We start from the raw sequence: 14,128 nt of genomic DNA, 5'->3' as shown, positions 1-14,128 counted from the left end.
GACACATTTTATTGCTATCCCTGGATCAAAGCCCTCTATTTTCCAAAGGCTAATAACCACTTGGCCATGTAGTGATGTGTGGCTTTGTGGCTGCGTTTTATGGGTGTTCATACATTTATCTAACAGGGTGCCTTTATCAATGTCCTGTGTAATTCTTGCAGCTCCAAAGACCTTTCAGTTGGTTTCCAAGTAGCTGGAGGTGTCTTGAATGCATTATTACTGATTTATCCCAGAGTCATGGAAGATAATGTCAGCAGCTGATTAGAGAAAAGAACACTATTAATAGTTTTGTAAAATGTATACAACACTTTTTAAAAAGTTGGGAGTTACAGTGTTTTAAACAGAAGTAAAAGTAAACCAATAAAAGCAGAAAAACAATTCAAATTGACCAAAATAAGAGCAGAGCTGAAAATGTCAAGAGGAATAAAAACAATAAAAGCTACAATCACATGGTAAAGTATAGAAATTTGGAAAATCCAATAAAAAAAAATCTATAAGAGAAGAAGATTGAATTTAAAGATGGCACTGTAATGATTGTGGTGTTGTGTTGGGCCTGTCTGTATATCTATCAGCTCCTGTCTTCCAGCTAGTCAGGCTGCTAATTGCAGATGGGTGACAGTCTCTCTTCCTGAAGAAAATACTACAGGAATATGTTTACATCTGACTTACCTGCAGTTTATCTTTATGTTTTATGGTCCTTTCATGTTTCCATACATGAAACATTGGAATGAAAATTAGGCCTATATGATATTGGGAATTAATTTGCTGCTTTTGCATCATTCCTGCATTCATAATTGCTGCTAGTTGGTTGATATGTGTTCATGAAATGTACTTGAAACATAACAAAATATGTGTTATGCTGTAAATCCTGTTTTCCACTTATTTACAGACTGAGTTTTATTGACATCTGCTTCATTCATTGATTGGTTTTGTTGCACATGTCCTAGTGATGCAACCTAAATCTTAATTGTTAACCTGCAACAACTGATTTTCTTTCCACTTGGGGGCAGCAGAAACAAGTGGTAAACCCTACACTGACATACAATCACCTTATAAAGTTGTTATGGTGAACTTGTTAGCAACAGGCACAGAACGATATTAGCATTCATTTGGGGTCATGTTTCTGTCCACATGATGAATGTAGATATTAAGTCTCCTTTTAGCTTAGTTTTGGTCTCCACCAGCTCCTGAGATAATTCATTCTTTAGCTGCTAAATGCTCCACTATGTTCACCAGCTAGTCAATGACTTAGTGTTTGTGCTGTTTGGTAGCTTCCTTTTTGTAGTTTAAATGGTAGCTCAAGACTGTTTGAAAACCTTCATTTATTACCCAGAAATAATGTCATGTGACACTAAGTGTGCACAGTATGGTCATACTGAGTTGTTATCCCTGCCTCTTTCACTCTAGGGGCTAATAGCCAAATGTGACAAGTTCATGATGACATATCCAAGGTTGTTTGACTTATTTGAAACTGACCCAGTGTGCATATGTGAGGTGCAGTAGTTCACTTTTTATCACCACAAAAAAAGACTAAAGATTGAGGAGCTTCACTCTTATGGGCATTTTGCATAGAACACTGTAACACTAATTGTGTTGCTTGCAGTTTTTGATTTAATATAGAAGCAGTTTCGCTGCTGGCACCCAGAATAAAAAATGTGTTTTTCCACTCTAGCATAGTTATGGTAATGTTGGACAGAAACAATCTGTGCATATTTATGTTTGCTTAACTACAAACAATTATACAAAATTATACAAAAAAGATATAACTAACAGTTTGGAAAGATAGTCACTGATTATAACTTTGCATATTTAATGCGAAAGCAAAGGCATAACAAGTTTTGGGCCTGATTTAACACTTCAGCAAAGCTCAGATCCTAAAATACTCTGAGCAGTTTAAAAGACCTCTACTGTAGCTTAGACATCACATAATATTACATCATTTTAAGTGTAATGCAGGAGCAGCCAAATTGGACAAAACACATAAAATATAGAAAGACCTAATCACATTACACTTCTTGCCAAGAGGGAGATGACAATGTTGTCATGGTTCTGTCTCAGTCTGGCTCTATGTCCCTCCACCAGTCCACCAGATGCCCTAAGACTTTTTCCCTGTTGAACTGGACATAGTGGGAGAAGTTTAAGTGTCCTCAGTGCTAACCAATAGTAGCAGTAAGACACTAACATCCAACTAGGTCCGATGAGCAGTTTTCTTGAATAATTCAAGGAATGAATTAATGAACAATGACAATTTATTGCCTCGACTCATACACAATAATACACAAGACTTTAAGATTTTAAGAATGGAAAATAAAAAATAAAATAAAATAAATCAAACAAGAAAATAAACAGAAATAGTCTGTTATGGAGATGGAAAACTTCCAATGAAATGTTCTTTAGTTCACTGAATGTCCCGTTAATACGTAGTTATGAGTAAAGAGCTCAAGAGTTCAGTTGAAATGTCTAATGTCACTACTATCACTACTACCCGGGTAGGATAATTAGTGTGTGTCTTATTTGTAACCCAATGAAAATGGGTATTACTTTAAATCAGATGTCCTCTGTAGGCAGTTCCTACAGTCTGGCCAACACCGTTTCTCCAACCGGCCACAGGGTCACAGGCTGGGCTCACCATCTCTGATTCTATCTGGTCACAAAAAAACCAACCTACACAGATAGTGCAGGAAAATAAGTTATTCAATTCTCTATATGTGCCTAAAATGAGATCTCATTAAGTTCTTTTCTCCCTCAGAATATCATATACCCATCAATTAAGGATACACTTGAACTACAATGACCATATTTTAACATGAACAATTTACCATGAATTTCTTTAACACAGATGTCTTTTTTAACTATAAATTATTTACAATGAATTTTCCCTCTGTCACATCAACATTTGTGTTCTTAAAGTGACAGACTGCTTATTATGAATTCCGTTTGTCAAAACAATTAATATTTTAACATTTACCTAAATTATTTGCTGTATTGTTACATTTTTATGCACCATTTTAATGTAACTTACTGGTAACTAAATCATGAAAATAAACTAAATAATCCTTTATCATTCACTTAACATGTAAATCTAGCAACCAAAATCGGTTAAATTACCATTTAATGGCATTTCAAAACATTTAAGTGCACAATTCTCATTAAAACATAACGATTTCAATATTAAGAAAAAGTGCAATGGTCCTTTTAAGTTTTGACACAGTGTCGGCAGCTCCATTAGCCAGGGCTAGCGATTAGCTTAACGATTAGCTTAGCCGTTAACAGCTAGCGACTAGCGATTAACAGCTAGCGATCATTTCAGACTATAAAAACAATGATACAGTTGCACCAAAGCATATAATAAACATAACGATTTCAATATTAAGAAACAGTGCAATGGTCCTTTAAAGTTTTGACACAGTGTGGTAGCTCCATTAGCCAGGGCTAGCGATTAGCTTAGCGATTAGCTTAGCCGTTAGCAGCTAGCGACTAGCGATTAACAGCTAGCGATCATTTCAGACTATAAAAACAATGATACAGTTGCACCAAAGCATGTAATAAACATTAGACCACATTTTCACAATCACCTGTTGGTTTTTGTGAAAAGTATCTTGACTCAACATTAAGTTTAATGCAGCTTCCCTTCACGGTGGTTAACGACAACAGACTAGCAAACAACATGGCAACTCACCGGAGTTTCTCAACATTAATAACTTGACAGAAGTTGTTTCCCTCTCGCTCACAGTTGGACCTCTGTTAAAAGAGCAACTTATTAGCACTGTCATATGAACATTAATCTGACTTTTATGACTATTTTTGCGGTGTTTCATACTAGGAAATGCTCGCTTTTTCTGTTGTTCCCATGCTCACACACGTCTGCTGTGTTTGGGAGTGCTACTGCGGTAAAACAAAGAGGGCACGTAGCCCCCTCAACATAACAGGCGCACAATGTATATGCGTCCCCTTGTGGGAAAAACATGTAACTACATCTCTGAATCACATATATGGGTTTTGTAGCCCTATAATCCTTGTGGGTTACACATGTGTATGCTGGGTTTTTGGTTTTCAGTTGGCCCTTTGTTTTTCATCCTGTGTTCCCAGCTTGCTTCTCTCTCCACTCTTCCCTCCTCACCTGCCCTGCATCATCCTCATTAGCCCTGCCCTTCTCTCAGTGTTTCCCCAGACTATCAGCTTCTTTTCCATTCTCCTGTTTCATCACCTCATTCCCCTCACTTGAGTTTATCTGCCCATCTCCCCACCTGCACCTCATCTCCTCGGTAGTTCAGTTTGGTTTTCAATTCAGTCTTGCTGGATCTTTTGTTTTAAAGTTCTGCTTTGTTCAGTCTGGTCTGTTTGTTCTGTGTTGTTTGGTTCTGTTCAGTTCTGTTTTTCTTTTCCTGCAATCAAGACAAAATAAAGAAGTTATTCATCAGTTCATACTGCCTGCATCTTGCATTTGGGTCCATCTCCTGACAAATCTATTTTTTATCACAAATCATTTAGTCTTTCTCCCAAATTTGGAACTGTGTGTGCACAGCAAAGTCCTGAGCATTATCCTATGATGAGTCACAAACACAGAGATAGATACACTATATCAAGACATCACCCATGACAAAGACAGTTCCAGGAAGTGACGGAGTGAGAGAAAGTAAGCAAGAAACACTTCTGCTTCACATACAGTACATCTCCCACTGACACATGCAGACAATTACACTAAACATCATATCAGATGTTGCTCCCTCCTCCCCCCCACAAAAAATTACCCCGATTTAACGAGAAACGCAGATTTTGTAGCTTGTAATGTCAGGTTATCAGTGCGCATGATTTGATTTGTCAACACATTTTGAGCCATCTCCGTTTATGCTCACGTAGACATGCTAATGACTTACGGGGCCCTCGCAGTAGAGAGGAGCCGTTTCTCTGGTGAAATGCACCGATAAAATTTACAAAGTGAGCAATAATGGATGAGTAGTTTTTACTGGGTGATTAGGCTAATGTGCTTTTAATTGGCAGGAGGGAGCTTCTTTTGTTAAGGTATGCAGAATCAGTACAGTAGAGTAGACAGGAGGTGTTGAGCACCATGCTTCTCAAACAAATAATGACAAAGACGACATGCAAAGGCTGCAGATACACTCATCATTTCACTGTGATTTTAGAAAGCCATTATTTTTTTGTGCTTCATTTATCAAGCAGATTAATTCCCAACATCCATTTTTCATACCACAAAAAGTCCTTCATATGTGCTTTCATTAATTTCTGTACACAGTACATTACATTTTATCTTACCTCCTCTTCAAATTCCATCTAGACTCCATATAGGCTAGTTTAGATTAATATGTGAGTGGCACCGGTTTGATATGCACTTTAACTAATCAGATTATTGTCTGATCTGATTTGGGATTTCTGCTCTGAAACTTTGAGTCAAACTGATGCCACAGATATATTTACCTGAGAGGTTTTAGACCAGAATAAAAGACTGTTGTCCAAACCAACAAATCAGAGAGAACTCTTTTGACATGATCAACAAATCAATATCAGAACTGTTTTAAAATCCTGGTGCCGTTTTCTATCCTTGCAGAAGTTAAATCAAATTCTGCATTTCAAAACAGCTACATTTCAAAGCAAATGATATTGATTTCAATAAACTGTTGCAAAGTTGAGAGCAAAGTAAATCCACACAAGCCTTCGACTTTGGTGAACTGTGATAAGTGAATTTGAATGTTGACTGATATTGAACTGTCATGGCAGTGCTACCTCTTTGAGAGTGCACAGAGTCCAGAATAGAAGCTATCATAGCCTTTCTTTAAGTCATGTTACACCATCCACTCTGATATAGCCCTTATCTGTCAGATTATAAACTGAGTTATGAGAAATGAGTTGATAAACTCTTGAATAAACTGTGCTAACTTATTATCTGGTTATCAACTAAGCTAGCTAGCTTGCTAACTTGCAGTTATCAAGTCTTAGCTTGGATAGCCATTGTTAATAAGAGGCCCTAGCATGTTCCCAGCTAGGAACATGTAGCTCAACAGCTACAGTAGCTTCCAACACCGCTTATTTTGCTAGGACAACTTCACATCGTCACATTTTCTGACCAGACCTTTAAAAAAAAACAACATCAGTCCAAATGAAAGCTTGGATACTGTTAGTCATTAGCTGACTCTGATATCAACACAAATTAAACAGAGGGGAGCACACTTAAAGGACTTTTTTTTTTTTTTTTTAAATTACAACTTGGATCTTCTTTTCGTTTTGGCCTTTGGTACTTTCAGCAATAATTACATTGTTCTCATCAAATTAATTGCTGAGATCTGGGAAATATGAGACCACTCAGACAACCAGGGCCCCCAAAAAGCCCCGAGCTCACAGTGTGGCAGTAGGTGTGTTGATATTTAATTTAATTTGATTGTCACTTTGTTTGGGAATATGGGAATATGCACAAGTACAGTTTAAGATCTTTATTTTCTCAGCTGATATTGTACTTAGGCTATACGGTGCATATTGCTAAATTAATTTGCTGCAGCTAGCATATTCTGCTAGTGTGCTAGCATGTACCTCACACACTGTAAACATCTATTAAAGTTTACATACTTACATCATGGCTCCACACTGACCTACTGACTTCTTTTTAGTAACGATCCAAGATCTCAGCCATTACTTTGGTGAGTACAATGTCACCCAAGTTGTAATAAACCTGAATTATTCTTTAAAGAACACACATTATGGGCTCTGAGGAAGTAGCGTTATCTTTTTCAGAGATTTAGATTTATAATTAAAGGGAGAGAGAGGATAACACGAGGAAGGCCCGGTGCTAGATCCCCAACTCATCCACCACTAAATATGTGAGGAGGTTTATGCCGTAATCCACCAAGCTGCCAGGATGTCCCTGTGCTGATCAAATGCCCAAACTAAGCAAGAATGGATGAGTTGTTTTACTAGGTGATTAGGCTAATGTGACTTTAATTGGCAGAGGGGAGCAGCTATTGTTAAGGTTTACAGATTTGAAAGGTAAAGTGGTGGAAATCTCTAGGGGGTCACCATACAGACACCAACATGTCTCTGCAAGTCTGAAACATTTTATGATAATAATCCAACAGATTTATGTTTGTTTTGTTATGTTTTATGTCATCAAAAACAGACAAGATATCACATGATTTACACATGTTTCCTATATATTTTCTTAGTATACAGAAATATATAAAGTAGGACAAAGCTTATAATGTGATACAGGTACAGATCAGTGCTGAATACTAGAAAGACTGAACACTAAAAACATTCACAGAGTGTGGGTTCACATCAGAAAGTATTAGGCCCTAATGCATGTATCAAATACATGACTTACACACTCTATCAATCTATATGCACCACGTACAAAATATAGTCTACAAAGCTGACATGTTAACACTTGTTATTCTCGTTATTTTAAGCTTATTACTCAATATACGGCTCAGCTTAAAAAAAAAAAAAGAAGAAGAAATTGTCACAACAAGCAGCCAGACCTCCTGCACACTCAATATCAACAGGTGACTGAACAAAATCTCAATTAAAAACTGGATCAATTCCAAATCAATGAGTCCAGAGAGCTCACTGTAACTTCAGCAAGCAAACTACCTTCAACACATTATATGATCTCTGCTGCATTCTTAAGGAGATAAATTCACACAACAGCCACACACAGAGACATTTAACCATCAGAGATGAAATTAGTGACCATAGAGACAGAGAGAGAGAAGCTGTATCTGACTCACGTTATCTGATGTCTTCTTCTGTCTTTCATGGAGATGAAGTATTGACGTATTGATGAAGTATAACGTCCATTTGTGGCTGTTGGTCATGTTGTTTGTTAGTTAGCAGAACTTTGTGGCTGCTGGTTAACCAGTCTGATACATAACGTTAGACTGTTTATAAATATAGACGACGCGTCGCCACCTCCTACCGCTATGCAAAAGTGAAGTCAAAATATCTCCTTTCCGGGAGCTGCCATCTTGCTTGTGTGACGTCATTTGGAGCCAGAATGTGCGCAGTAGAGTCGGGCGGCGGGAGTCGGGCCTGTGGAACACGCCCCCTCAGCCGTCGCACTGCATGATGGAGGTTTGAGAGCGGCTGTCACCGCTGTCAATCATGACGTCAGACACCCTTTCTATATCGCCTTTCTATAATAACCAATTAAAAACAAACTTACAAGAAAAACAAGCACTTGAACAACCATCAGCATGATAAGAACTACCTGAAATGACAGAAACCATCTTTGAGAAAAATGTATTTGACGTGTACTTTGATTTTTTTAGTTTGGCTCATGTCTCATCCACTAACATGGACGGGGCGGGACTTATGACCTATACTGCAGCCAGCCACCAGTGGAAGCATAAAAGGCATCATGACAGATTATAAAAGCAAAACAAGGAAATATAAAAGGACATTTAAAAACAATAAAAAAAATATTAAATTGGAAATAAAAAAAAATAAGATAAAATAAAATAAGACAAAACAGGAGAATGACAGTTACAGTGCAATGTAAGATATTAATCAAAATCCTCAAATTTGGTTTAATAAAAGGCAGTGGCAAACAGAAAAGTCTTCAGGCGTGGTTTAAAAGAACTGAGAGTTGCAGAAGACCTTCTGGTTTATGGGAGTTTGTACCAGATATGTGGAGCATAAAAAGTGAACACTGCTTCTCCATGTTTAGTTTTGACTCTGGGGACAGAAAGCAGACCTGTCCCAGACCACCTGAGAGGTCTGGATGGTTAATAATATAGCAGCAGATCAGAAATGTATTTTGGCCCAAAACCATTCGGTGCTTTATAAACCAACAGCAGTATTTTATAATCACTTCTTTGACAGACAGGAAGCCAGTGTAAAGATCTGAGAACTGGAATAATATGATCCACTTTTCTAGTGTTACTGAGTACTCTAGCAGCAGCACTATGAATCAACTTCAGCTGTCTGATTTATTTATTTATTTATTTTAGGGAGACCTGTAAAGACACTGTTACAGTAGTCGAGTCTACTGAAGATAAATGCATGGATGAGTTTTTCCAAATCCTGCTGAGACATAAGTCCTTTAATTCTTGATATATTCTTCAGGTGATAGTAGGCTGACTTTGTAATTGTCTTAATGTGGTTGTTGAATTCAGGTCTGAGTCCATTACTACACCAAGATTTTTGGTTTGGTTTGTGGTTTTTAACATTATCGATTGAAGCTGAGTGCTGACTTTTAATCGTTCTTCCTTGGCTCCAAAAACAATTACTTCAGTTTTATCTTTGTTTAACTGAAGAGAATTCTGGCACATCTAATCGTTGTTTTGTTCAATGCACTTACTCAGAACTTTATCTTGACCATACTCCCTTGGCAATATGGTTATGTAAATTAGTGTGTCGTCTGCATAATTATGGTAACATATTTTTGTTGTTTTCAATAATCTGAGCCAGTGGAAGCATGTAGATGTTGAACAGAAGAGACCCCAGAATGGTGAACTCTGCATGTTAGTTTTGTCCGCTCAGTTGTGTAATTACTTATAGACAAAAGGTAGTCCCTGTCTTTTAAAAAGGATTTAAACCAGTTTAGTACTGTGCCAGGGAGTCCCACCCAGTTTTGCAGTCGGTCCAGTAATATGTTGTAGTTGACTGTGTCAAATGCAGCACTGAGATTTAATAATACTAAGACTGAAATTCTGCCACTGACTGGGTTTTAAGTGGATGTCATTTGTTGCACACGTGGACACAAAGGGACTTCCAGGCATGCATAAATTTTAAATAATTCCTTTAATGGAAATACAGAAACACAAGCACATTAGCTTAGCGGTTGCATGCTGCGGGCTGTCTTGGTCTACTGAATGACACGCTATAAACATTCACGTTTCCTATTGAACTTACATGAAACATAGAATGTCTGCCTTCACTCTAACCCTCAAAACACACTCACACTGATAATATTCTACACATTCACACAACTCACATTCTAGCAGGCTACAGGTTGTTACATTACTGATTTCCTCATAAGTGGATTACTAGGTGAAGCACCGTTTCACACAACCTGGTCTTTCATTTCCATTAATATGCCAACCATTACTGTGGGTCCCACACGTTGAAGACCTTAACAAGAGCAGTCTCAGTGCTGTGGTGTGATCGAATTCCTGACTGGAGGACATCTAAACAGTTTTTCAATGATTTAGGCTACTTAAAAACAGGAAGTTTGATAAGGGCCTATAATTGTTCATTAGTGGAATGTCTAGATTGTTCTTTTTTTAGAGTGGCTTGATGACGGCAATTTCAGGACCGGTGGGAAGAAACCTGAGAGAAGAGACGTTTTGACAATTTGTAGATCTGAGACCATGCAATTTGAAATATTTTTGAAAAAGCCTGTTTGCAGAATATCAAGGCAGCAGGAGGAGGATTTCAGATGTTGTATAATATCCTCCAGGTTTTTATGGTTGACTGGATAAAATTGTATCATTCTACTTGAGTTGATTTTAAGTGGACATAGGGACAACGCCTACCCTGTACCTGAAATGGAGGCACTGACTGCTTGTCTAATTTCCTGAATTTTGTCATTGAAGAAGGAGGCAAATTCATTGTAGACCCTGTTAGATAGAAGCTAAGAGGCTACTGACACAGGAGGGTTTGTTAACCTGTCAACAGTAGTAAATAAGGCACGTATTTTTTTTTTTTTTTTTTTTGGCTATGATGTCAGAGAAGAACGACCGCATTGCATTTCTCAGTTCCAGATTATAAATGCAATGTCTCTCTTTCTAGATGTCATAATGAATGTGAAGATTTGTTTTTCACCACCTTCAACACCTTCTTTTTTCTATTCTGACCAGCGTGGAGAACTTTTCTTACCAGAGACCACCTTCACCTCAGTGGGTGCAATAGCATCAATAACATTTGTAATTTTAGAATTGAAATTATCTACGAGACCCAAGAGAGGGCACGTGAGGAAGAGAAAGCCTGAATAAATATTTCACTGGTGTTTTCAGTATTACACTGTTTCGTGATTACCTCTGTTTGAACATTTGTGTGCAAGGAGATAGCACTCTCAAAGAAAACACAGAGATGATCAGAGAGAGCAACAAAAGTCACCACAACCTTAGAAACGGTCAGACCCTTGGAGATGATTAAGTCCAGTGTGCCCCTTGTTGTGTGTTGGCTCTGTCACATGCTGAGTCAGTCCATAGTTATCACGAACACAACAAAGTTCTTTAGACCCCTGTCTGTCTTGTCCTGGGGGTTTTCAACATGGATGTTAAAATCACCAACAATATCTGCACAAAGTCAATACAGGTTACAGACAGCAGTTCAGCAAAGTCATCAAAAAAGGTTACACAGTATTTAGGTGTCCTGTAGATATTTAGAAATATAATTTGAGGGGAGGAATTCAACTGAAGAGCCACATATTCAAAATAAGAAAAAATTCCATTAGACATCTGCTTGCATTGGAGGGAATCATTAAACAAAATGACAACACCACCTCCTTTCTTTACTCATAAAACTGAAGTTTGGAGGGGTTGACTCGATAAGAACAGCTGCACTGTTATCTCAGTCTAAACCAAGTTTAAGTTAAAAACATAAAAATCAAGATTGTGCTTGATGATAATATCATTGATTAAAAATGTTTTCCTACCAAAGACCTGACATTTAATAAAGATAAATTTAATGTGTTAAAAGCATTATCTGCCCAATTTTTTAGGACAGACTGTGGCTGATAAGGAATGGATGCTTAATTTGATAAATTAGCAGAATCGGTTGGATGCTTCCTGTTTCTTGATTCTTCTTGATATGTGCTGGATCCAGCACAGCCCATATCAGTTAGAGCTGGATGTATTTTGTAAACAAATAATTGGATGTGCTGTGATTTTATCAGGCTGGAGAGACAAAGGATGACTCTGAAGCTGTCGTGGAGATGTGTGTAGGGGGTGGGGGGCGTAACTGTGACGCATGTGTCAAAAGTGGCTGAGGACTTAAAGCTAAAGATGAACAATTTTACTTCTGACTTGTTAAGGCAACCTCCATCTGCCTTAAAAAGATGTCTGTGGTCCCAGAAAAAGTTGAAATGGTCATAATGTGCACTGAATGGATGAAACATGCAGTTGAAAGCCATATGTTCACTGCCAACAATCTGCTGAATCTCTCAACTCCTCTTCTGACTGGCAGTCGAGGGCCACTGGTAAACACCTCAGCATTCAGAGAGCTGACTGTGTTCAACAGATCATAAAGGCTTGTTTCGGTACGTCAGACTGTTTCACAACACCATTGGTTCCTATGTGACACCATGATGATTTTCACAGCTGGATGTGCAGCTACAATATGCAGGATTCTCTGTCATGTCAGAGAACATATACTTGGGAAAGCAAAGTATTTTGGTGTTCTTACTGCACATGCTTCTTACATCTTCTATAGCAAAGTCACCCACAATCAGAGTTTGAGGGCCAGATGTTAGTTTTCCCTGTAGCCTTTTACTTTCAGATTTACTCTCAGTTCTTACCCTGCTGTGTGAAGATGAGAGGATATCCAGATCATCAGATGAAGATCCAGGGTCCTGCAACAGTGGAGCAAATCTGCTCTCCAGTTAGTTCTCCCCTTTGTAGCTGTCCTACAAAGAACAGGGGTTAAAGAGGCGGTCTGCCTGGATGATAATGCAAGCCAGCTGGGCACTGGGCTCTTGTTGGTGCTAATTAGCCATGTGTTAGCATGCTCTTGTCCACTGTTTTAAATACATGGAAAGTGGTGTCATCCCCACATAGTCCATTCACTTCCACATTCACTTTTAACTGGTGAATTTTGGTTTCCAGCACTGCGATCTTCTGTAGAGGTTTGTGTAAGTCGTGTGTGGAGAAGGGAGGCATCTTTCTGCTAATTAACTTTAGCTAAGTGCCACATTTCCAGTCACTGCAGTAGAGGCTTGTGCTGTTGGTAGGCCTTGCTCACGTAGTACTGAGGAAGTCATACAATTGTTGAAATATGGCAATAGCCTAATATATCTACAAAAAATTACAGTCCCAGTGATTTGTAAGTATCCAGGAGCTGCTGCTCATAGTTTATCGCAGAAGAACAAGACAAACAAGAACATCAGCAGACAAATGCAAGCAGAGGCGAGAGCAAGCAGCAGCGTGTCTGCGCTGTAAGAAAGCAGGAAGCAACTTTTATTGCCATTTTACACTGAAATTCATTTTGCATCCTCAGGCAGGTCACATCTGACAGTTTTCATATATATACAAAACACATCAAACAGTCATGACAGTCATACATATCACATTATATCCTCTGGATTCAGATCTCAGTTAGCAGCTGTGATGACCCCTGGTGTCATGTTGTGTTTGCTCCTTGCTTGCCTCATCTGTCTGTCTTCTTTGTGCAGGTGATCGTTGTGCCCCTCAAGTGTTCCCAGTTTACTTAAGCTTAGATGCAGCACAGCTCTCTCCCTCCTCTGCCTCTCTGCTGCGGTCTGCACTGCTCCTCCCTGCAGATAACCATTTGGTTTGGTTATGTTGCCTTAGTTATTTCTTTTGCTTTCACACACCAGCCAGGCATCACATACACCACTGATCCTACTGACTCCCACGCCTCAGATGTTATCATTCTTTAATTTGGTTGATAAATGTTTTCTGTTAAACTTTGACATGGTGTGTCTCCCTTTTGTTGTGGCTACTTGATCTAGGTCATAACAGCAGCACACAACAGAGTTTGGTTTAGCAACGAGACAGACTGATGTATAAAAGAATTCTGCAGTCCCTCATGTTTGAATTGAGGGATTCTAAATTGCCTATTAGAGGGCAGAAGTTGGTATTCTCTGTTTAAAACATGCCAGGAGTCAGAAGAGATGCTGTTAGCAAGTCTAAGCATGCTGTTGTTGTGAGCTACTTGAAAGGAGTGTGCCACAGGTTGGCCAATAATCTTCACACAAATTCAGATTTGATTTATATAGTTTAGTTCTGAGGTTCACAGACTGCTGAGCCAGGCCGTTCTGCAGTACAGCATGACACTCTGAATAACTGATTCAAATAACAGAAAAATAATCTGGCTACTGGCTCCAAAAGATCTGAGTCTGCGAAGAAAGTAAACACACTGCTGTATCTTCTCACAAATAAATTCTATATGAGGAGTCCATAATGGGGTGGCAAAATAATATCCTCTGTCTTTTGAG

At 38.5% G+C, this 14,128-nt stretch overlaps 1 long non-coding RNA gene across 1 annotated transcript; it reads right to left on the bottom strand.

Moving 5' to 3' along the window:
* Positions 1 to 2,231: 2,231 nt before the first annotated feature.
* Positions 2,232 to 4,176, bottom strand: LOC122991102. The gene is made up of 3 exons (XR_006405530.1): positions 3,821 to 4,176; positions 3,680 to 3,741; positions 2,232 to 2,664 (listed from the first exon to the last, which is right to left on the bottom strand). It is a non-coding gene; the product is annotated as an uncharacterized LOC122991102 (long non-coding RNA).
* Positions 4,177 to 14,128: the final 9,952 nt, after the last annotated feature.

Source organism: Thunnus albacares, chromosome 10 (assembly GCF_914725855.1).
Source record: "Thunnus albacares chromosome 10, fThuAlb1.1, whole genome shotgun sequence".
NCBI lineage: Eukaryota > Metazoa > Chordata > Actinopteri > Scombriformes > Scombridae > Thunnus > Thunnus albacares.
Note: the sequence above shows the minus strand (reverse complement) of the source record. Positions and strands in the feature narration are given on the sequence as shown.